At 44.0% G+C, this 21,087-nt stretch overlaps 22 non-coding genes across 22 annotated transcripts; all 22 read left to right on the top strand.

The window, feature by feature from the left end:
* The first annotated feature begins 5,306 nt into the window (after positions 1–5,306).
* Positions 5,307–5,447, top strand: LOC118801491. Its single transcript, XR_005006540.1, has one exon. It is a non-coding gene; the product is annotated as a U4 spliceosomal RNA (small nuclear RNA).
* A 604-nt stretch (positions 5,448–6,051) lies between these two features.
* Positions 6,052–6,192, top strand: LOC118801490. The gene has a single exon (XR_005006539.1). It is a non-coding gene; the product is annotated as a U4 spliceosomal RNA (small nuclear RNA).
* A 601-nt stretch (positions 6,193–6,793) lies between these two features.
* On the top strand, positions 6,794–6,934 carry LOC118801489. The gene has a single exon (XR_005006538.1). It is a non-coding gene; the product is annotated as a U4 spliceosomal RNA (small nuclear RNA).
* A 601-nt stretch (positions 6,935–7,535) lies between these two features.
* LOC118801488 lies at positions 7,536–7,676 on the top strand. The gene has a single exon (XR_005006537.1). It is a non-coding gene; the product is annotated as a U4 spliceosomal RNA (small nuclear RNA).
* A 601-nt stretch (positions 7,677–8,277) lies between these two features.
* LOC118801487 lies at positions 8,278–8,418 on the top strand. Its single transcript, XR_005006536.1, has one exon. It is a non-coding gene; the product is annotated as a U4 spliceosomal RNA (small nuclear RNA).
* A 596-nt stretch (positions 8,419–9,014) lies between these two features.
* Positions 9,015–9,155, top strand: LOC118801486. The gene has a single exon (XR_005006535.1). It is a non-coding gene; the product is annotated as a U4 spliceosomal RNA (small nuclear RNA).
* A 599-nt stretch (positions 9,156–9,754) lies between these two features.
* LOC118801485 lies at positions 9,755–9,895 on the top strand. Its single transcript, XR_005006534.1, has one exon. It is a non-coding gene; the product is annotated as a U4 spliceosomal RNA (small nuclear RNA).
* Positions 9,896–10,494: 599 nt separating this feature from the next.
* Positions 10,495–10,635, top strand: LOC118801484. Its single transcript, XR_005006533.1, has one exon. It is a non-coding gene; the product is annotated as a U4 spliceosomal RNA (small nuclear RNA).
* Positions 10,636–11,236: 601 nt separating this feature from the next.
* LOC118801482 lies at positions 11,237–11,377 on the top strand. The gene has a single exon (XR_005006531.1). It is a non-coding gene; the product is annotated as a U4 spliceosomal RNA (small nuclear RNA).
* A 599-nt stretch (positions 11,378–11,976) lies between these two features.
* LOC118801481 lies at positions 11,977–12,117 on the top strand. Its single transcript, XR_005006530.1, has one exon. It is a non-coding gene; the product is annotated as a U4 spliceosomal RNA (small nuclear RNA).
* A 599-nt stretch (positions 12,118–12,716) lies between these two features.
* LOC118801479 lies at positions 12,717–12,857 on the top strand. The gene has a single exon (XR_005006529.1). It is a non-coding gene; the product is annotated as a U4 spliceosomal RNA (small nuclear RNA).
* A 599-nt stretch (positions 12,858–13,456) lies between these two features.
* LOC118801478 lies at positions 13,457–13,597 on the top strand. The gene has a single exon (XR_005006528.1). It is a non-coding gene; the product is annotated as a U4 spliceosomal RNA (small nuclear RNA).
* Positions 13,598–14,196: 599 nt separating this feature from the next.
* Positions 14,197–14,337, top strand: LOC118801477. Its single transcript, XR_005006527.1, has one exon. It is a non-coding gene; the product is annotated as a U4 spliceosomal RNA (small nuclear RNA).
* Positions 14,338–14,936: 599 nt separating this feature from the next.
* Positions 14,937–15,077, top strand: LOC118801476. The gene has a single exon (XR_005006526.1). It is a non-coding gene; the product is annotated as a U4 spliceosomal RNA (small nuclear RNA).
* A 599-nt stretch (positions 15,078–15,676) lies between these two features.
* Positions 15,677–15,817, top strand: LOC118801475. Its single transcript, XR_005006525.1, has one exon. It is a non-coding gene; the product is annotated as a U4 spliceosomal RNA (small nuclear RNA).
* Positions 15,818–16,418: 601 nt separating this feature from the next.
* LOC118801474 lies at positions 16,419–16,559 on the top strand. Its single transcript, XR_005006524.1, has one exon. It is a non-coding gene; the product is annotated as a U4 spliceosomal RNA (small nuclear RNA).
* Positions 16,560–17,158: 599 nt separating this feature from the next.
* LOC118801473 lies at positions 17,159–17,299 on the top strand. Its single transcript, XR_005006523.1, has one exon. It is a non-coding gene; the product is annotated as a U4 spliceosomal RNA (small nuclear RNA).
* A 599-nt stretch (positions 17,300–17,898) lies between these two features.
* On the top strand, positions 17,899–18,039 carry LOC118801472. Its single transcript, XR_005006522.1, has one exon. It is a non-coding gene; the product is annotated as a U4 spliceosomal RNA (small nuclear RNA).
* A 599-nt stretch (positions 18,040–18,638) lies between these two features.
* On the top strand, positions 18,639–18,779 carry LOC118801470. The gene has a single exon (XR_005006520.1). It is a non-coding gene; the product is annotated as a U4 spliceosomal RNA (small nuclear RNA).
* Positions 18,780–19,378: 599 nt separating this feature from the next.
* LOC118801469 lies at positions 19,379–19,519 on the top strand. Its single transcript, XR_005006519.1, has one exon. It is a non-coding gene; the product is annotated as a U4 spliceosomal RNA (small nuclear RNA).
* A 599-nt stretch (positions 19,520–20,118) lies between these two features.
* LOC118801468 lies at positions 20,119–20,259 on the top strand. The gene has a single exon (XR_005006518.1). It is a non-coding gene; the product is annotated as a U4 spliceosomal RNA (small nuclear RNA).
* A 599-nt stretch (positions 20,260–20,858) lies between these two features.
* LOC118801467 lies at positions 20,859–20,999 on the top strand. Its single transcript, XR_005006517.1, has one exon. It is a non-coding gene; the product is annotated as a U4 spliceosomal RNA (small nuclear RNA).
* Positions 21,000–21,087: the final 88 nt, after the last annotated feature.

Genomic DNA, 21,087 nt, shown 5'->3' with positions numbered 1-21,087 from the left:
TGTTTGGTTTTTATTCTGCAGAATAGAAAACCTAATACACAACAGTTTGTAAACTGAATCAGACTCTGTAGACTGTAATTTTACATGTAGTTTGTATCTATCTAAACATCTGAACAATAGCAGATCATACAGCCCAAACAAACAGCTTTATGGGCCTCTGGTATCCCAGGTGGTTGCCAGGATGTTGCTAGCATGTTACTATGGATATGATATGGTATGGTAATTATTGGCACCTCTGGTTAAGATGAGTAAAAAGGGTTGCAAGAAATTTAACCACTTGTGCCACAATTATTGGCACCCCTAGAAATTATTAGAAACAAAACGAACTATCATCATCAACAATCATTTATATTTTACTTTTTTAAGTTGTTCAGAGTGTTTAAGAACTTTCAAGCAGTAATACATGACTTCCTGTTTCACTGGGGTATATATATGAGCTAAAACAGAGGTCAAATTCCCTTTTGTCATTCTTCAGCATTGGAAAGACAAGAGAACACACAATTCAAATAAGGAAAAAAAAGGTGTTGTCCTTCATAAGTCATGGAACAGCTATAAAACAAATAGCTACTCATCTGAAAATGTCTATATCTACAGTTAGGGCAATAATTAAAAAGTTCAGGTCCTATCAACTGGAAATGTGAGAAACTTGCCTGGATGAGAAAGTTTATTTTGCCCTAATGCAAAGTGAGGAGGATGCTAAGAGACGCAAATAAATAAATATATAATTCCCCAAGAATCACTGTTGGAGAATTACAGAAAAAGTAGCACCATGGGGTCACCAAATCTCTAAAACTACCATCAGACACCACCTCCATGCCAACAGGCTATTTGGAAGGCATGTTGGGAAAAAGCCTTTCCTGTCGTCTATCCAGCTACTAACGTAAGCACCAGGAGTTTGCTAAACGCTACTGAGACTTTGACTGCAACTGTGTTCTGTGGTCAGGAAAAACGAGAATTGAGCTTTTTGCCAACAAACACTTAAGGTGGGTTTGGCATAAAAGGAAGGATGATAATACTGAAAAGAACCTGATGCCCACTGTTAAGTATGGTGGAGTGTCCGTGATGTTGTGTGGCTATTTTCCCCCAAAGGCCCTGGGAGCCTTGTTAGGGTACCTGGCATCATGGACTGCATGAAATACTGATATTGCCTCTGCCAAAAAACTAAAAAGGGTCAACACTGGATCTTCCAACAATAATGCAAAACGTGCCCAGGTCAACACAAAAATGGCTTACTGAACACAAAATCAAGTTTCGGCCATGGCCGTTTAAGTCCTTTTTTACTCATCTTTTCCAGTGATGCCAATAATTGTGGACGGGACTGTTTGCACCAAGGTATTGTGTCCGAATTCAGCTAGGGGGACTCTAAACAGGGGTCATACGGTATAAGGTAATAAGTTACCTTATACAGTGCTGTCTGGATAGCTTTCTAAACATTAGCCTCATGTACAACCTGTAGTGAGGGCAGCCTAAATTAATGACGTCTACATATAACATTTTTCTTTTCTGAAAAAAAGTGACTTTATTCATATATACAATTTCCTCATGAATGGCTAAAATATGTTGCATCAACAGTTTACCTTTCAGTTTACTTTCAGTAGTAGTTATATTGATGTTATATTTTATTCATGTGGAAGTAATGGGCAGATTTAGTTATGTACATAGAAAAAACAACACTTCATTCTAAATGTTCTACCTATGTTCCTGTTGTGGATTAGGTTATACTTTATTTTATGATGTGAAACAAATTACAACAGCGGCTGAGCCACGTACATACTGTACATAAAAATAACTGTAAACAAAGATGGTGCTTGAGCACGTTATTAGTGATCCATGTCTTAATTGCATCTTTCTTAGTGCTATAAGCCTTAACACTTACCAAATTATACAAGGGAGACTGTAGGAAAAATAATCGAATAGAATCGAATAATTATAGTACAACCCCATTTCCAAAAAAGGTTGGGACACTGTGCATAATGAAAATAAAAATAGAATGCAATGACATGCAAATCATGTAAACCATATTTTTAAAGAAAAATACTACAAAGACAACATATCAAATGTTGAAACTGGGAAATGTTATTGGTTTTTTAAAAATATATTTACAACCATTTTGAATTTGATGTCAACAACACGTTCCAAAAAAGTTGGGGTCATGTTTACCTCTGTGTGTCATCACCTCTTCTTTTAACAACACTCTGTAAGCGTTTGGAAACTGAGGAGACACTGCTGTAGTTTTGAAAGTGAAATGTTTTCCCATTCTTCTTTGATATAGGATTTCAGCTGCTCATTAGTTCAGGGTCTCCTTTGTTGTATTTTTCATTTCATAATGTGCCAAATGTTGTCAGTGCAATATTGTTGTCATACGTGCAGAATGTGGTTTGACATAGCTGAAAAAGATGTTGTCTGGATGGCAGCATGTGTTGCCAAAACATGTATATTTCATTCTGCATTAATGATGCCTTCACAGATGTTCATGTCACCCATGCCATGTGCACTAATGCACCCCTATACCATCATGAATACTGGCTTTTGAACTGTGCACTGATAACAAGCTGAGTGGTCTTTAGCCCGGAGGACACAGTGTCCATGATTTCCAAAAAGAATTTCAAGTGTTGATTTGTCGGACCACAGGACACTTTTCCACTTCCTATCCATTCCCGTCCATTTTAAATGAGCTCGGGCCCAGAGAAGGTGGCAGCATTTCTGGATCTCATTAGTTCAGGGTCTCCTCATATTTTTCATTTCATAATGCGCCAAATGTTGTCAGTGCAATATTGTTGTAATACGTGCAGAATGTGGTAGCACTAACTAAATTAACAAAGCACATAATTGGAAAACTATGGAAAACATTTTTTCACCAAAATATTCAGATTTCCCAGTTGAATGTCTACATAAGGGCTACATAAATTAGTAGAGGACAACATATAAAGCATTTTTAATTATACTGAATTATAAAATGTATCTCATATATTCCTTTTCACAGAGGAATGGGTGGGTATGGACTTCACTGCATTCAGCAATTATACTTTTTTATTGCTTTTATTTATTTTTTTTATTCTGTTGACATGGTCAGCAAAAATCAACTAGACCAGAGGTTTCCAAACCCAGTCCTGGCAACCCCACACTATGAACAATTAATTGCTCATCCTGCACACCTGACTTAAATCATTAACTAATTAACAAGCTCCTTGACTCCACGTATATGTAGAGTAGGCATGGGGTCACCAGGACTGGGATTGGAAATCCCTGAACTAGACAATCCTGAGCTAACGTAGAAGGGTGAAAAGCCAATCACAGGTCAGGAAGTCAGGCCCTACTAGCCAATCCCAGCGCAGATAGTGTGAGTTAACAGAATACAGGTGGAATGAATGAATGTATAGATAAATGAACGAAAACAAGGCACATACCAGAGCAAGTTGACTGATGAAGGAATGTTGATTGTTAGACTTTATTGTGGCACACTTTGATAGAAAAGCATGTCTTGAAAGAAGACGAGTTTCTCACGTAAGTTTTAAACACTTGATCTTTTTTGATAGATTTTCTTACAAATGTCTCAATAGGACAACAAATTAATTCACATTAATTTAAGGCAACTGTGAGTCACAACTCTGAATAGACCTTCCTTTCCTATCTTCTTTCTTTGATTTTACCTGATCTAGTCCATGGTCTCAGTAATTATATCGGCAGAGCTGCCTGGCACAGGGATCCACATAGCTATAGGAATAAAAAAATAAGGAAGGAAATAATGAGTTCAACTAGCCTTGGTTTAGCTGTTTGTCCACAAATGTTTCCCCACTCTTAAGCTGTTAAGTTTAATAGTAGTTTCTTTGACTGACATTTATACCCAAAAGCAGCTTAATGTGGCACTGTATGTAGACCTGTATGCGTCTGCTGGCCAAAACAACCTGCAGTGCAACCATTTGGCGTCACCCGCTCAACGTGCATTGCACACCTAATATAATGGCGACTCTCAAATGTCAAACAACTTTTTTCCGCAGTTTATTTACATCCATTTCCACCCTCTAGATAGGTCTCCCCCAATCACACAAGACTATGAGCACTAGAAGGGTAAAGGCTAACTCATGGCTCCAACAAAGTCATCTTTTCAAACTAAGGCAATGTCACTGGACAGCTCGATGCACATGGAGAAAAAAGCTACCCTGGGAACACGTGGCCAATTGTGTCCTCTTGGGCTCCCAGCCATGAATGGCTATAACATCAGTGAGTTTGATTTTGTGATCCCCGGTTCATTGTGCTGATGTTTAGATGGTTGCAATATTTTGTGCAATTATAATAACCTATATTAATAATTAGTTATTTGCTCCACACCAAGGCCTTAAATTCTTACTATTCAGGGTTCCTTTGAAGCATGAGAATGTCTAATTACAGAGATGCTAATGCCAATTAAACATCAATCAATGAAACATAATCAAGATATATAGGCTAAAATATGAAATAGTAAAATATCTGAGCTGATGAGATGCTTCAATTTTAGTTGTCTTACCTTAAATAGAAAGAAAAACTGTGCCTCCAGCAGGTTTAGTTGAACCTTACTTATAACCCAGTCAAGGCACCATCTAGCGGCAAATGGGTGATTTTATGAGTTTTGTAGCAATTTTTAGTTTTGGTTGAAACCAGAATTGTGCTTTAAACTAAACCTTTCAAAAGCATAAAAACTGAGTTTCAGAACCAGACTCTAGACCACAGCTAAGCAAATGACATTTAAATTTTTTTTATTTATAACTGATTATATAAAATTTTATGTGCATTTTTTTTCCAGTGATTATCGCTGTGAGAAGATCATTTGTCATTTTGGTTACTGATCGTTAGGGTCCTCTCTCACAAACCTCAGTCAACTTAGGCAGGCTTCCTGACTAAATTTCAACTTTAGAAAACAAAACTGATTAAACCGTGGTTATATATTGTTTTATGAAACTTTGATATTGAAATATTGTCAGCCATTGCAATTTTTGATGGTGTCGTTAGAGAATGACTGTGTGTTTTTTACATAGCGTGTGTCAGTCGGGCAAGCTTTTCATTGTTTTACATTTCTGGCCATCGGTAGTTCATGCCCACGGTTGGGGAAAGAAAGTGGGGAGGAAAAAAAGGGAGAGCCAATGTGCTGGCCTGTAGGTTAAGGACACAGCCTTGTGACTAGAAGGTCAATGGTTAGATCCCGTAAGCAGACAGGACATGAGAGAGTGCTGAGCACTGTTCTGGGCATTACCATATGTTGCTTAATTGTTTACCGTTCTTGAGTCCTTCGGCGCCAAATGTGTGCATGCATACTTCTGACTAAGCCCGTCATTCTTTCGCAGAGGCAACATCGTAGCCTGTGAGGTTAATCCGAGGCGCGATTATTGCTGGTTGAAAACTTTACCCAATACCCCGCTAGGATGACTTGAAATATAGTCAGCCGTGGCAATTTTTGATGGTCTCCTTTGAGACTTGATGTTCTGGTGTGTAAAATTAGACTGTGTAGTTTTGTTGCAGGTGTTGCATGTCTTTTCATGTCGCGTGCGTCAGGCTGGCAAACTTTTTGTCGTTTTGCTTTCTGCTCGTGGGTAGTGTGCCCGGTAGCTCGGATGTGTGCAATTTTGCTGTGTCCTCTTGAGGGGAATCGACCCCAAGCCCTTGTGGAGCAGAGGTGTTTTGAGATCACTTGGAGTGTTTGTGTGAGCTTTGTTCTTTTTTGTGCTTGTCCATGCAGCTCGCGGTAAATGTATGACTCGGCCCTTGCCTTGCTGTGTTTTCTGGATTCCCACGATACTTCCTGTTGCCGTTGTGCACACTGGCTCCGCCTCTGAGGCGCTAGTTGTGCCCAAGATGCTCTTTCTTTTTTGATAAGTTTATGGAATGTTGTTGTTTATGCATGCTTAATGTTTGAATTGCTTGGTTTCCTGCAGCTGTATTCCCAGAATGTACTTGTGCAGTTGAAGTTTGTTGTATCGAAACCCAGATGATCTCATTACCATATGTTGCTTAATTGTTTACCGTTCTTGAGTCCTTCGGCGCCAAATGTGTGCATGCATACTTCTGACTAAGCCCGTCATTCTTTCGCAGAGGCAATATCGTAGCCTGTGAGGTTAATCCGAGGCGCGATCATTGCTGGTTGAAAACTTTACCCAATACCCCGCTAGGATGACTTGAAATATAGTCAGCCATGGCAATTTTTGATGGTCTCCTTTGAGACTTGATGTTCTGGTGTGTAAAATTAGACTGTGGAGTTTTGTTGCAGGTGTTGCATGTCTTTTCATGTCGCGTGCGTCAGGCTGGCAAACTTTTTGTCGTTTTGCTTTCTGCTCGTGGGTAGTGTGCCCGGTAGCTCGGATGTGTGCAATTTTGCTGTGTCCTCTTGAGGGGAATCGACCCCAAGCCCTTGTGGAGCAGAGGTGTTTTGAGATCACTTGGAGTGTTTGTGTGAGCTTTGTTCTTTTTTGTGCTTGTCCATGCAGCTCGCGGTAAATGTATGACTCGGCCCTTGCCTTGCTGTGTTTTCTGGATTCCCATGATACTTCCTGTGGCCGTTGTGCACACTGGCTCCGCCTCTGAGGCGCTAGTTGTGCCCAAGATGCTTTTTCTTTTTTGATAAGTTTATGGAATGTTGTTTATGCATGCTTAATGTTTGAATTGCTTGGTTTCCTGCAGCTGTATTCCCAGAATGTACTTGTGCAGTTGAAGTTTGTTGTATCGAAACCCAGATGATCTCATTACCATATGTTGCTTAATTGTTTACCGTTCTTGAGTCCTTCGGCGCCAAATGTGTGCATGCATACTTCTGACTAAGCCCGTCATTCTTTCGCAGAGGCAATATCGTAGCCTGTGAGGTTAATCCGAGGCGCGATCATTGCTGGTTGAAAACTTTACCCAATACCCCGCTAGGATGACTTGAAATATAGTCAGCCATGGCAATTTTTGATGGTCTCCTTTGAGACTTGATGTTCTGGTGTGTAAAATTAGACTGTGTAGTTTTGTCCCAGGTGTTGCGTGTCTTTTCATGTCGCGTGCGTCAGGCTGGCAAACTTTTTGTCGTTTTGCTTTCTGCTCGTGGGTAGTGTGCCCGGTAGCTCGGATGTGTGCAATTTTGCTGTGTCCTCTTGAGGGGAATCGACCCCAAGCCCTTGTGGAGCAGAGGTGTTTTGAGATCACTTGGAGTGTTTGTGTGAGCTTTGTTCTTTTTTGTGCTTGTCCATGCAGCTCGCGGTAAATGTATGACTCGGCCCTTGCCTTGCTGTGTTTTCTGGATTCCCATGACACTTCCTGTTGCCGTTGTGCACACTGGCTCCGCCTCTGAGGCGCTAGTTGTGCCCAAGATACTCTTTCTTTTTTGATAAGTTTATGGAATGTTGTTTATGCATGCTTAATGTTTGAATTGCTTGGTTTCCTGCAGCTGTATTCCCAGAATGTACTTGTGCAGTTGAAGTTTGTTGTATCGAAACCCAGATGATCTCATTACCATATGTTGCTTAATTGTTTACCGTTCTTGAGTCCTTCGGCGCCAAATGTGTGCATGCATACTTCTGACTAAGCCCGTCATTCTTTCGCAGAGGCAATATCGTAGCCTGTGAGGTTAATCCGAGGCGCGATCATTGCTGGTTGAAAACTTTACCCAATACCCCGCTAGGATGACTTGAAATATAGTCAGCCATGGCAATTTTTGATGGTCTCCTTTGAGACTTGATGTTCTGCTGTGTAAAATTAGACTGTGGAGTTTTGTCCCAGGTGTTGCGTGTCTTTTCATGTCACGTGCGTCAGGCTGCCAAACTTTTTGTCGTTTTGCTTTCTGCTCGTGGGTAGTGTGCCCGGTAGCTCGGATGTGTGCAATTTTGCTGTGTCCTCTTGAGGGGAATCGACCCCAAGCCCTTGTGGAGCAGAGGTGTTTTGAGATCACTTGGAGTGTTTGTGTGAGCTTTGTTCTTTTTTGTGCTTGTCCATGCAGCTCGCAGTAAATGTATGACTCGGCCCTTGCCTTGCTGTGTTTTCTGGATTCCCACGATACTTCCTGTGGCCGTTGTGCACACTGGCTCCGCCTCTGAGGCGCTAGTTGTGCCCAAGATGCTCTTTCTTTTTTGATAAGTTTATGGAATGTTGTTTATGCATGCTTAATGTTTGAATTGCTTGGTTTCCTGCAGCTGTATTCCCAGAATGTACTTGTGCAGTTGAAGTTTGTTGTATCGAAACCCAGATGATCTCATTACCATATGTTGCTTAATTGTTTACCGTTCTTGAGTCCTTCGGCGCCAAATGTGTGCATGCATACTTCTGACTAAGCCCGTCATTCTTTCGCAGAGGCAATATCGTAGCCTGTGAGGTTAATCCGAGGCGCGATCATTGCTGGTTGAAAACTTTACCCAATACCCCGCTAGGATGACTTGAAATATAGTCAGCCATGGCAATTTTTGATGGTCTCCTTTGAGACTTGATGTTCTGGTGTGTAAAATTAGACTGTAGTTTTGTCCCAGGTGTTGCGTGTCTTTTCATGTCGCGTGTGTCAGGCTGGCATTTTTGTCGTTTTGCTTTCTGCTCGTGGGTAGTGTGCCCGGTAGCTCGGATGTGTGCAATTTTGCTGTGTCCTCTTGAGGGGAATCGACCCCAAGCCCTTGTGGAGCAGAGGTGTTTTGAGATCACTTGGAGTGTTTGTGTGAGCTTTGTTCTTTTTTGTGCTTGTCCATGCAGCTCGCGGTAAATGTATGACTCGGCCCTTGCCTTGCTGTGTTTTCTGGATTCCCATGACACTTCCTGTTGCCGTTGTGCACACTGGCTCCGCCTCTGAGGCGCTAGTTGTGCCCAAGATGCTCTTTCTTTTTTGATAAGTTTATGGAATGTTGTTTATGCATGCTTAATGTTTGAATTGCTTGGTTTCCTGCAGCTGTATTCCCAGAATGTACTTGTGCAGTTGAAGTTTGTTGTATCGAAACCCAGATGATCTCATTACCATATGTTGCTTAATTGTTTACCGTTCTTGAGTCCTTCGGCGCCAAATGTGTGCATGCATACTTCTGACTAAGCCCGTCATTCTTTCGCAGAGGCAATATCGTAGCCTGTGAGGTTAATCCGAGGCGCGATCATTGCTGGTTGAAAACTTTACCCAATACCCCGCTAGGATGACTTGAAATATAGTCAGCCATGGCAATTTTTGATGGTCTCCTTTGAGACTTGATGTTCTGGTGTGTAAAATTAGACTGTAGTTTTGTTGCAGGTGTTGCATGTCTTTTCATGTCGCGTGCGTCAGGCTGGCAAACTTTTTGTCGTTTTGCTTTCTGCTCGTGGGTAGTGTGCCCGGTAGCTCGGATGTGTGCAATTTTGCTGTGTCCTCTTGAGGGGAATCGACCCCAAGCCCTTGTGGAGCAGAGGTGTTTTGAGATCACTTGGAGTGTTTGTGTGAGCTTTGTTCTTTTTTGTGCTTGTCCATGCAGCTCGCGGTAAATGTATGACTCGGCCCTTGCCTTGCTGTGTTTTCTGGATTCCCACGACACTTCCTGTTGCCGTTGTGCACACTGGCTCCGCCTCTGAGGCGCTAGTTGTGCCCAAGATGCTCTTTCTTTTTTGATAAGTTTATGGAATGTTGTTTATGCATGCTTAATGTTTGAATTGCTTGGTTTCCTGCAGCTGTATTCCCAGAATGTACTTGTGCAGTTGAAGTTTGTTGTATCGAAACCCAGATGATCTCATTACCATATGTTGCTTAATTGTTTACCGTTCTTGAGTCCTTCGGCGCCAAATGTGTGCATGCATACTTCTGACTAAGCCCGTCATTCTTTCGCAGAGGCAATATCGTAGCCTGTGAGGTTAATCCGAGGCGCGATCATTGCTGGTTGAAAACTTTACCCAATACCCCGCTAGGATGACTTGAAATATAGTCAGCCATGGCAATTTTTGATGGTCTCCTTTGAGACTTGATGTTCTGGTGTGTAAAATTAGACTGTAGTTTTGTCCCAGGTGTTGCGTGTCTTTTCATGTCGCGTGCGTCAGGCTGGCAAACTTTTTGTCGTTTTGCTTTCTGCTCGTGGGTAGTGTGCCCGGTAGCTCGGATGTGTGCAATTTTGCTGTGTCCTCTTGAGGGGAATCGACCCCAAGCCCTTGTGGAGCAGAGGTGTTTTGAGATCACTTGGAGTGTTTGTGTGAGCTTTGTTCTTTTTTGTGCTTGTCCATGCAGCTCGCGGTAAATGTATGACTCGGCCCTTGCCTTGCTGTGTTTTCTGGATTCCCATGACACTTCCTGTTGCCGTTGTGCACACTGGCTCCGCCTCTGAGGCGCTAGTTGTGCCCAAGATGCTCTTTCTTTTTTGATAAGTTTATGGAATGTTGTTTATGCATGCTTAATGTTTGAATTGCTTGGTTTCCTGCAGCTGTATTCCCAGAATGTACTTGTGCAGTTGAAGTTTGTTGTATCGAAACCCAGATGATCTCATTACCATATGTTGCTTAATTGTTTACCGTTCTTGAGTCCTTCGGCGCCAAATGTGTGCATGCATACTTCTGACTAAGCCCGTCATTCTTTCGCAGAGGCAATATCGTAGCCTGTGAGGTTAATCCGAGGCGCGATCATTGCTGGTTGAAAACTTTACCCAATACCCCGCTAGGATGACTTGAAATATAGTCAGCCATGGCAATTTTTGATGGTCTCCTTTGAGACTTGATGTTCTGGTGTGTAAAATTAGACTGTGTAGTTTTGTTGCAGGTGTTGCATGTCTTTTCATGTCGCGTGCGTCAGGCTGGCAAACTTTTTGTCGTTTTGCTTTCTGCTCGTGGGTAGTGTGCCCGGTAGCTCGGATGTGTGCAATTTTGCTGTGTCCTCTTGAGGGGAATCGACCCCAAGCCCTTGTGGAGCAGAGGTGTTTTGAGATCACTTGGAGTGTTTGTGTGAGCTTTGTTCTTTTTTGTGCTTGTCCATGCAGCTCGCGGTAAATGTATGACTCGGCCCTTGCCTTGCTGTGTTTTCTGGATTCCCACGATACTTCCTGTGGCCGTTGTGCACACTGGCTCCGCCTCTGAGGCGCTAGTTGTGCCCAAGATGCTCTTTCTTTTTTGATAAGTTTATGGAATGTTGTTTATGCATGCTTAATGTTTGAATTGCTTGGTTTCCTGCAGCTGTATTCCCAGAATGTACTTGTGCAGTTGAAGTTTGTTGTATCGAAACCCAGATGATCTCATTACCATATGTTGCTTAATTGTTTACCGTTCTTGAGTCCTTCGGCGCCAAATGTGTGCATGCATACTTCTGACTAAGCCCGTCATTCTTTCGCAGAGGCAATATCGTAGCCTGTGAGGTTAATCCGAGGCGCGATCATTGCTGGTTGAAAACTTTACCCAATACCCCGCTAGGATGACTTGAAATATAGTCAGCCATGGCAATTTTTGATGGTCTCCTTTGAGACTTGATGTTCTGGTGTGTAAAATTAGACTGTAGTTTTGTCCCAGGTGTTGCGTGTCTTTTCATGTCGCGTGCGTCAGGCTGGCAAACTTTTTGTCGTTTTGCTTTCTGCTCGTGGGTAGTGTGCCCGGTAGCTCGGATGTGTGCAATTTTGCTGTGTCCTCTTGAGGGGAATCGACCCCAAGCCCTTGTGGAGCAGAGGTGTTTTGAGATCACTTGGAGTGTTTGTGTGAGCTTTGTTCTTTTTTGTGCTTGTCCATGCAGCTCGCGGTAAATGTATGACTCGGCCCTTGCCTTGCTGTGTTTTCTGGATTCCCACGATACTTCCTGTGGCCGTTGTGCACACTGGCTCCGCCTCTGAGGCGCTAGTTGTGCCCAAGATGCTCTTTCTTTTTTGATAAGTTTATGGAATGTTGTTTATGCATGCTTAATGTTTGAATTGCTTGGTTTCCTGCAGCTGTATTCCCAGAATGTACTTGTGCAGTTGAAGTTTGTTGTATCGAAACCCAGATGATCTCATTACCATATGTTGCTTAATTGTTTACCGTTCTTGAGTCCTTCGGCGCCAAATGTGTGCATGCATACTTCTGACTAAGCCCGTCATTCTTTCGCAGAGGCAATATCGTAGCCTGTGAGGTTAATCCGAGGCGCGATCATTGCTGGTTGAAAACTTTACCCAATACCCCGCTAGGATGACTTGAAATATAGTCAGCCATGGCAATTTTTGATGGTCTCCTTTGAGACTTGATGTTCTGGTGTGTAAAATTAGACTGTAGTTTTGTCCCAGGTGTTGCGTGTCTTTTCATGTCGCGTGCGTCAGGCTGGCAAACTTTTTGTCGTTTTGCTTTCTGCTCGTGGGTAGTGTGCCCGGTAGCTCGGATGTGTGCAATTTTGCTGTGTCCTCTTGAGGGGAATCGACCCCAAGCCCTTGTGGAGCAGAGGTGTTTTGAGATCACTTGGAGTGTTTGTGTGAGCTTTGTTCTTTTTTGTGCTTGTCCATGCAGCTCGCGGTAAATGTATGACTCGGCCCTTGCCTTGCTGTGTTTTCTGGATTCCCACGATACTTCCTGTGGCCGTTGTGCACACTGGCTCCGCCTCTGAGGCGCTAGTTGTGCCCAAGATGCTCTTTCTTTTTTGATAAGTTTATGGAATGTTGTTTATGCATGCTTAATGTTTGAATTGCTTGGTTTCCTGCAGCTGTATTCCCAGAATGTACTTGTGCAGTTGAAGTTTGTTGTATCGAAACCCAGATGATCTCATTACCATATGTTGCTTAATTGTTTACCGTTCTTGAGTCCTTCGGCGCCAAATGTGTGCATGCATACTTCTGACTAAGCCCGTCATTCTTTCGCAGAGGCAATATCGTAGCCTGTGAGGTTAATCCGAGGCGCGATCATTGCTGGTTGAAAACTTTACCCAATACCCCGCTAGGATGACTTGAAATATAGTCAGCCATGGCAATTTTTGATGGTCTCCTTTGAGACTTGATGTTCTGGTGTGTAAAATTAGACTGTAGTTTTGTCCCAGGTGTTGCGTGTCTTTTCATGTCGCGTGCGTCAGGCTGGCAAACTTTTTGTCGTTTTGCTTTCTGCTCGTGGGTAGTGTGCCCGGTAGCTCGGATGTGTGCAATTTTGCTGTGTCCTCTTGAGGGGAATCGACCCCAAGCCCTTGTGGAGCAGAGGTGTTTTGAGATCACTTGGAGTGTTTGTGTGAGCTTTGTTCTTTTTTGTGCTTGTCCATGCAGCTCGCGGTAAATGTATGACTCGGCCCTTGCCTTGCTGTGTTTTCTGGATTCCCACGACACTTCCTGTGGCCGTTGTGCACACTGGCTCCGCCTCTGAGGCGCTAGTTGTGCCCAAGATGCTCTTTCTTTTTTGATAAGTTTATGGAATGTTGTTTATGCATGCTTAATGTTTGAATTGCTTGGTTTCCTGCAGCTGTATTCCCAGAATGTACTTGTGCAGTTGAAGTTTGTTGTATCGAAACCCAGATGATCTCATTACCATATGTTGCTTAATTGTTTACCGTTCTTGAGTCCTTCGGCGCCAAATGTGTGCATGCATACTTCTGACTAAGCCCGTCATTCTTTCGCAGAGGCAATATCGTAGCCTGTGAGGTTAATCCGAGGCGCGATCATTGCTGGTTGAAAACTTTACCCAATACCCCGCTAGGATGACTTGAAATATAGTCAGCCATGGCAATTTTTGATGGTCTCCTTTGAGACTTGATGTTCTGGTGTGTAAAATTAGACTGTAGTTTTGTCCCAGGTGTTGCGTGTCTTTTCATGTCGCGTGCGTCAGGCTGGCAAACTTTTTGTCGTTTTGCTTTCTGCTCGTGGGTAGTGTGCCCGGTAGCTCGGATGTGTGCAATTTTGCTGTGTCCTCTTGAGGGGAATCGACCCCAAGCCCTTGTGGAGCAGAGGTGTTTTGAGATCACTTGGAGTGTTTGTGTGAGCTTTGTTCTTTTTTGTGCTTGTCCATGCAGCTCGCGGTAAATGTATGACTCGGCCCTTGCCTTGCTGTGTTTTCTGGATTCCCACGATACTTCCTGTGGCCGTTGTGCACACTGGCTCCGCCTCTGAGGCGCTAGTTGTGCCCAAGATGCTCTTTCTTTTTTGATAAGTTTATGGAATGTTGTTTATGCATGCTTAATGTTTGAATTGCTTGGTTTCCTGCAGCTGTATTCCCAGAATGTACTTGTGCAGTTGAAGTTTGTTGTATCGAAACCCAGATGATCTCATTACCATATGTTGCTTAATTGTTTACCGTTCTTGAGTCCTTCGGCGCCAAATGTGTGCATGCATACTTCTGACTAAGCCCGTCATTCTTTCGCAGAGGCAATATCGTAGCCTGTGAGGTTAATCCGAGGCGCGATCATTGCTGGTTGAAAACTTTACCCAATACCCCGCTAGGATGACTTGAAATATAGTCAGCCATGGCAATTTTTGATGGTCTCCTTTGAGACTTGATGTTCTGGTGTGTAAAATTAGACTGTAGTTTTGTCCCAGGTGTTGCGTGTCTTTTCATGTCGCGTGCGTCAGGCTGGCAAACTTTTTGTCGTTTTGCTTTCTGCTCGTGGGTAGTGTGCCCGGTAGCTCGGATGTGTGCAATTTTGCTGTGTCCTCTTGAGGGGAATCGACCCCAAGCCCTTGTGGAGCAGAGGTGTTTTGAGATCACTTGGAGTGTTTGTGTGAGCTTTGTTCTTTTTTGTGCTTGTCCATGCAGCTCGCGGTAAATGTATGACTCGGCCCTTGCCTTGCTGTGTTTTCTGGATTCCCACGATACTTCCTGTGGCCGTTGTGCACACTGGCTCCGCCTCTGAGGCGCTAGTTGTGCCCAAGATGCTCTTTCTTTTTTGATAAGTTTATGGAATGTTGTTTATGCATGCTTAATGTTTGAATTGCTTGGTTTCCTGCAGCTGTATTCCCAGAATGTACTTGTGCAGTTGAAGTTTGTTGTATCGAAACCCAGATGATCTCATTACCATATGTTGCTTAATTGTTTACCGTTCTTGAGTCCTTCGGCGCCAAATGTGTGCATGCATACTTCTGACTAAGCCCGTCATTCTTTCGCAGAGGCAATATCGTAGCCTGTGAGGTTAATCCGAGGCGCGATCATTGCTGGTTGAAAACTTTACCCAATACCCCGCTAGGATGACTTGAAATATAGTCAGCCATGGCAATTTTTGATGGTCTCCTTTGAGACTTGATGTTCTGGTGTGTAAAATTAGACTGTAGTTTTGTCCCAGGTGTTGCGTGTCTTTTCATGTCGCGTGCGTCAGGCTGGCAAACTTTTTGTCGTTTTGCTTTCTGCTCGTGGGTAGTGTGCCCGGTAGCTCGGATGTGTGCAATTTTGCTGTGTCCTCTTGAGGGGAATCGACCCCAAGCCCTTGTGGAGCAGAGGTGTTTTGAGATCACTTGGAGTGTTTGTGTGAGCTTTGTTCTTTTTTGTGCTTGTCCATGCAGCTCGCGGTAAATGTATGACTCGGCCCTTGCCTTGCTGTGTTTTCTGGATTCCCATGACACTTCCTGTTGCCGTTGTGCACACTGGCTCCGCCTCTGAGGCGCTAGTTGTGCCCAAGATGCTCTTTCTTTTTTGATAAGTTTATGGAATGTTGTTTATGCATGCTTAATGTTTGAATTGCTTGGTTTCCTGCAGCTGTATTCCCAGAATGTACTTGTGCAGTTGAAGTTTGTTGTATCGAAACCCAGATGATCTCATTACCATATGTTGCTTAATTGTTTACCGTTCTTGAGTCCTTCGGCGCCAAATGTGTGCATGCATACTTCTGACTAAGCCCGTCATTCTTTCGCAGAGGCAATATCGTAGCCTGTGAGGTTAATCCGAGGCGCGATCATTGCTGGTTGAAAACTTTACCCAATACCCCGCTAGGATGACTTGAAATATAGTCAGCCATGGCAATTTTTGATGGTCTCCTTTGAGACTTGATGTTCTGGTGTGTAAAATTAGACTGTGTAGTTTTGTCCCAGGTGTTGCGTGTCTTTTCATGTCGCGTGCGTCAGGCTGGCAAACTTTTTGTCGTTTTGCTTTCTGCTCGTGGGTAGTGTGCCCGGTAGCTCGGATGTGTGCAATTTTGCTGTGTCCTCTTGAGGGGAATCGACCCCAAGCCCTTGTGGAGCAGAGGTGTTTTGAGATCACTTGGAGTGTTTGTGTGAGCTTTGTTCTTTTTTGTGCTTGTCCATGCAGCTCGCGGTAAATGTATGACTCGGCCCTTGCCTTGCTGTGTTTTCTGGATTCCCACGATACTTCCTGTGGCCGTTGTGCACACTGGCTCCGCCTCTGAGGCGCTAGTTGTGCCCAAGATGCTCTTTCTTTTTTGATAAGTTTATGGAATGTTGTTTATGCATGCTTAATGTTTGAATTGCTTGGTTTCCTGCAGCTGTATTCCCAGAATGTACTTGTGCAGTTGAAGTTTGTTGTATCGAAACCCAGATGATCTCATTACCATATGTTGCTTAATTGTTTACCGTTCTTGAGTCCTTCGGCGCCAAATGTGTGCATGCATACTTCTGACTAAGCCCGTCATTCTTTCGCAGAGGCAATATCGTAGCCTGTGAGGTTAATCCGAGGCGCGATCATTGCTGGTTGAAAACTTTACCCAATACCCCGCTAGGATGACTTGAAATATAGTCAGCCATGGCAATTTTTGATGGTCTCCTTTGAGACTTGATGTTCTGGTGTGTAAAATTAGACTGTAGTTTTGTCCCAGGTGTTGCGTGTCTTTTCATGTCGCGTGCGTCAGGCTGGCAAACTTTTTGTCGTTTTGCTTTCTGCTCGTGGGTAGTGTGCCCGGTAGCTCGGATGTGTGCAATTTTGCTGTGTCCTCTTGAGGGGAATCGACCCCAAGCCCTTGTGGAGCAGAGGTGTTTTGAGATCACTTGGAGTGTTTGTGTGAGCTTTGTTCTTTTTTGTGCTTGTCCATGCAGCTCGCGGTAAATGTATGACTCGGCCCTTGCCTTGCTGTGTTTTCTGGATTCCCATGACACTTCCTGTTGCCGTTGTGCACACTGGCTCCGCCTCTGAGGCGCTAGTTGTGCCCAAGATGCTCTTTCTTTTTTGATAAGTTTATGGAATGTTGTTTATGCATGCTTAATGTTTGAATTGCTTGGTTTCCTGCAGCTGTATTCCCAGAATGTACTTGTGCAGTTGAAGTTTGTTGTATCGAAACCCAGATGATCTCATTACCATATGTTGCTTAATTGTTTACCGTTCTTGAGTCCTTCGGCGCCAAATGTGTGCATGCATACTTCTGACTAAGCCCGTCATTCTTTCGCAGAGGCAATATCGTAGCCTGTGAGGTTAATCCGAGGCGCGATCATTGCTGGTTGAAAACTTTACCCAATACCCCGCTAGGATGACTTGAAATATAGTCAGCCATGGCAATTTTTGATGGTCTCCTTTGAGACTTGATGTTCTGGTGTGTAAAATTAGACTGTAGTTTTGTCCCAGGTGTTGCGTGTCTTTTCATGTCGCGTGCGTCAGGCTGGCAAACTTTTTGTCGTTTTGCTTTCTGCTCGTGGGTAGTGTGCCCGGTAGCTCGGATGTGTGCAATTTTGCTGTGTCCTCTTGAGGGGAATCGACCCCAAGCCCTTGTGGAGCAGAGGTGTTTTGAGATCACTTGGAGTGTTTGTGTGAGCTTTGTTCTTTTTTGTGCTTGTCCATGCAGCTCGCGGTAAATGTATGACTCGGCCCTTGCCTTGCTGTGTTTTCTGGATTCCCACGATACTTCCTGTGGCCGTTGTGCACACTGGCTCCGCCTCTGAGGCGCTAGTTGTGCCCAAGATGCTCTTTCTTTTTTGATAAGTTTATGGAATGTTGTTTATGCATGCTTAATGTTTGAATTGCTTGGTTTCCTGCAGCTGTATTCCCAGAATGTACTTGTGCAGTTGAAGTTTGTTGTATCGAAACCCAGATGATCTCATTACCATATGTTGCTTAATTGTTTACCGTTCTTGAGTCCTTCGGCGCCAAATGTGTGCATGCATACTTCTGACTAAGCCCGTCATTCTTTCGCAGAGGCAATATCGTAGCCTGTGAGGTTAATCCGAGGCGCGATCATTGCTGGTTGAAAACTTTACCCAATACCCCGCTAGGATGACTTGAAATATAGTCAGCCATGGCAATTTTTGATGGTCTCCTTTGAGACTTGATGTTCTGGTGTGTAAAATTAGACTGTAGTTTTGTCCCAGGTGTTGCGTGTCTTTTCATGTCGCGTGCGTCAGGCTGGCAAACTTTTTGTCGTTTTGCTTTCTGCTCGTGGGTAGTGTGCCCGGTAGCTCGGATGTGTGCAATTTTGCTGTGTCCTCTTGAGGGGAATCGACCCCAAGCCCTTGTGGAGCAGAGGTGTTTTGAGATCACTTGGAGTGTTTGTGTGAGCTTTGTTCTTTTTTGTGCTTGTCCATGCAGCTCGCGGTAAATGTATGACTCGGCCCTTGCCTTGCTGTGTTTTCTGGATTCCCATGACACTTCCTGTTGCCGTTGTGCACACTGGCTCCGCCTCTGAGGCGCTAGTTGTGCCCAAGATGCTCTTTCTTTTTTGATAAGTTTATGGAATGTTGTTTATGCATGCTTAATGTTTGAATTGCTTGGTTTCCTGCAGCTGTATTCCCAGAATGTACTTGTGCAGTTGAAGTTTGTTGTATCGAAACCCAGATGATCTCATTACCATATGTTGCTTAATTGTTTACCGTTCTTGAGTCCTTCGGCGCCAAATGTGTGCATGCATACTTCTGACTAAGCCCGTCATTCTTTCGCAGAGGCAATATCGTAGCCTGTGAGGTTAATCCGAGGCGCGATCATTGCTGGTTGAAAACTTTACCCAATACCCCGCTAGGATGACTTGAAATATAGTCAGCCATGGCAATTTTTGATGGTCTCCTTTGAGACTTGATGTTCTGGTGTGTAAAATTAGACTGTAGTTTTGTCCCAGGTGTTGCGTGTCTTTTCATGTCGCGTGCGTCAGGCTGGCAAACTTTTTGTCGTTTTGCTTTCTGCTCGTGGGTAGTGTGCCCGGTAGCTCGGATGTGTGCAATTTTGCTGTGTCCTCTTGAGGGGAATCGACCCCAAGCCCTTGTGGAGCAGAGGTGTTTTGAGATCACTTGGAGTGTTTGTGTGAGCTTTGTTCTTTTTTGTGCTTGTCCATGCAGCTCGCGGTAAATGTATGACTCGGCCCTTGCCTTGCTGTGTTTTCTGGATTCCCACGATACTTCCTGTGGCCGTTGTGCACACTGGCTCCGCCTCTGAGGCGCTAGTTGTGCCCAAGATGCTCTTTCTTTTTTGATAAGTTTATGGAATGTTGTTTATGCATGCTTAATGTTTGAATTGCTTGGTTTCCTGCAGCTGTATTCCCAGAATGTACTTGTGCAGTTGAAGTTTGTTGTATCGAAACCCAGATGATCTCATTACCATATGTTGCTTAATTGTTTACCGTTCTTGAGTCCTTCGGCGCCAAATGTGTGCATGCATACTTCTGACTAAGCCCGTCATTCTTTCGCAGAGGCAATATCGTAGCCTGTGAGGTTAATCCGAGGCGCGATCATTGCTGGTTGAAAACTTTACCCAATACCCCGCTAGGATGACTTGAAATATAGTCAGCCATGGCAATTTTTGATGGTCTCCTTTGAGACTTGATGTTCTGGTGTGTAAAATTAGACTGTAGTTTTGTCCCAGGTGTTGCGTGTCTTTTCATGTCGCGTGCGTCAGGCTGGCAAACTTTTTGTCGTTTTGCTTTCTGCTCGTGGGTAGTGTGCCCGGTAGCTCGGATGTGTGCAATTTTGCTGTGTCCTCTTGAGGGGAATCGACCCCAAGCCCTTGTGGAGCAGAGGTGTTTTGAGATCACTTGGAGTGTTTGTGTGAGCTTTGTTCTTTTTTGTGCTTGTCCATGCAGCTCGCGGTAAATGTATGACTCGGCCCTTGCCTTGCTGTGTTTTCTGGATTCCCATGACACTTCCTGTTGCCGTTGTGCACACTGGCTCCGCCTCTGAGGCGCTAGTTGTGCCCAAGATGCTCTTTCTTTTTTGATAAGTTTATGGAATGTTGTTTATGCATGCTTAATGTTTGAATTGCTTGGTTTCCTGCAGCTGTATTCCCAGAATGTACTTGTGCAGTTGAAGTTTGTTGTATCGAAACCCAGATGATCTCATTACCATATGTTGCTTAATTGTTTACCGTTCTTGAGTCCTTCGGCGCCAAATGTGTGCATGCATACTTCTGACTAAGCCCGTCATTCTTTCGCAGAGGCAATATCGTAGCCTGTGAGGTTAATCCGAGGCGCGATCATTGCTGGTTGAAAACTTTACCCAATACCCCGCTAGGATGACTTGAAATATAGTCAGCCATGGCAATTTTTGATGGTCTCCTTTGAGACTTGATGTTTTGGTGTGTAAAATTAGACTGTAGTTTTGTCCCAGGTGTTGCGTGTCTTTTCATGTCGCGTGCGTCAGGCTGGCAAACTTTTTGTCGTTTTGCTTTCTGCTCGTGGGTAGTGTGCCCGGTAGCTCGGATGTGTGCAATTTTGCTGTGTCCTCTTGAGGGGAATCGACCCCAAGCCCTTGTGGAGCAGAGGTGTTTTGAGATCACTTGGAGTGTTTGTGTGAGCTTTGTTCTTTTTTGTGCTTGTCCATGCAGCTCGCGGTAAATGTATGACTCGGCCCTTGCCTTGCTGTGTTTTCTGGATTCCCATGACACTTCCTGTGGCCGTTGTGCACACTGGCTCCGCCTCTGAGGCGCTAGTTGTGCCCAAGATGCTCTTTCTTTTTTGATAAGTTTATGGAATGTTGTTTATGCATGCTTAATGTTTGAATTGCTTGGTTTCCTGCAGCTGTATTCCCAGAATGTACTTGTGCAGTTGAAGTTTGTTGTATCGAAACCCAGATGATCTCATTACCATATGTTGCTTAATTGTTTACCGTTCTTGAGTCCTTCGGCGCCAAATGTGTGCATGCATACTTCTGACTAAGCCCGTCATTCTTTCGCAGAGGCAATATCGTAGCCTGTGAGGTTAATCCGAGGCGCGATCATTGCTGGTTGAAAACTTTACCCAATACCCCGCTAGGATGACTTGAAATATAGTCAGCCATGGCAATTTTTGATGGTCTCCTTTGAGACTTGATGTTCTGGTGTGTAAAATTAGACTGTAGTTTTGTCCCAGGTGTTGCGTGTCTTTTCATGTCGCGTGCGTCAGGCTGGCAAACT

The sequence above is a fragment of the Colossoma macropomum genome, unplaced genomic scaffold, assembly GCF_904425465.1.
Source record: "Colossoma macropomum unplaced genomic scaffold, Colossoma_macropomum, whole genome shotgun sequence".
Classification (NCBI taxonomy): Eukaryota; Metazoa; Chordata; class Actinopteri; order Characiformes; family Serrasalmidae; genus Colossoma; species Colossoma macropomum.
This window is presented reverse-complemented; position numbering and strand designations above follow the sequence as displayed.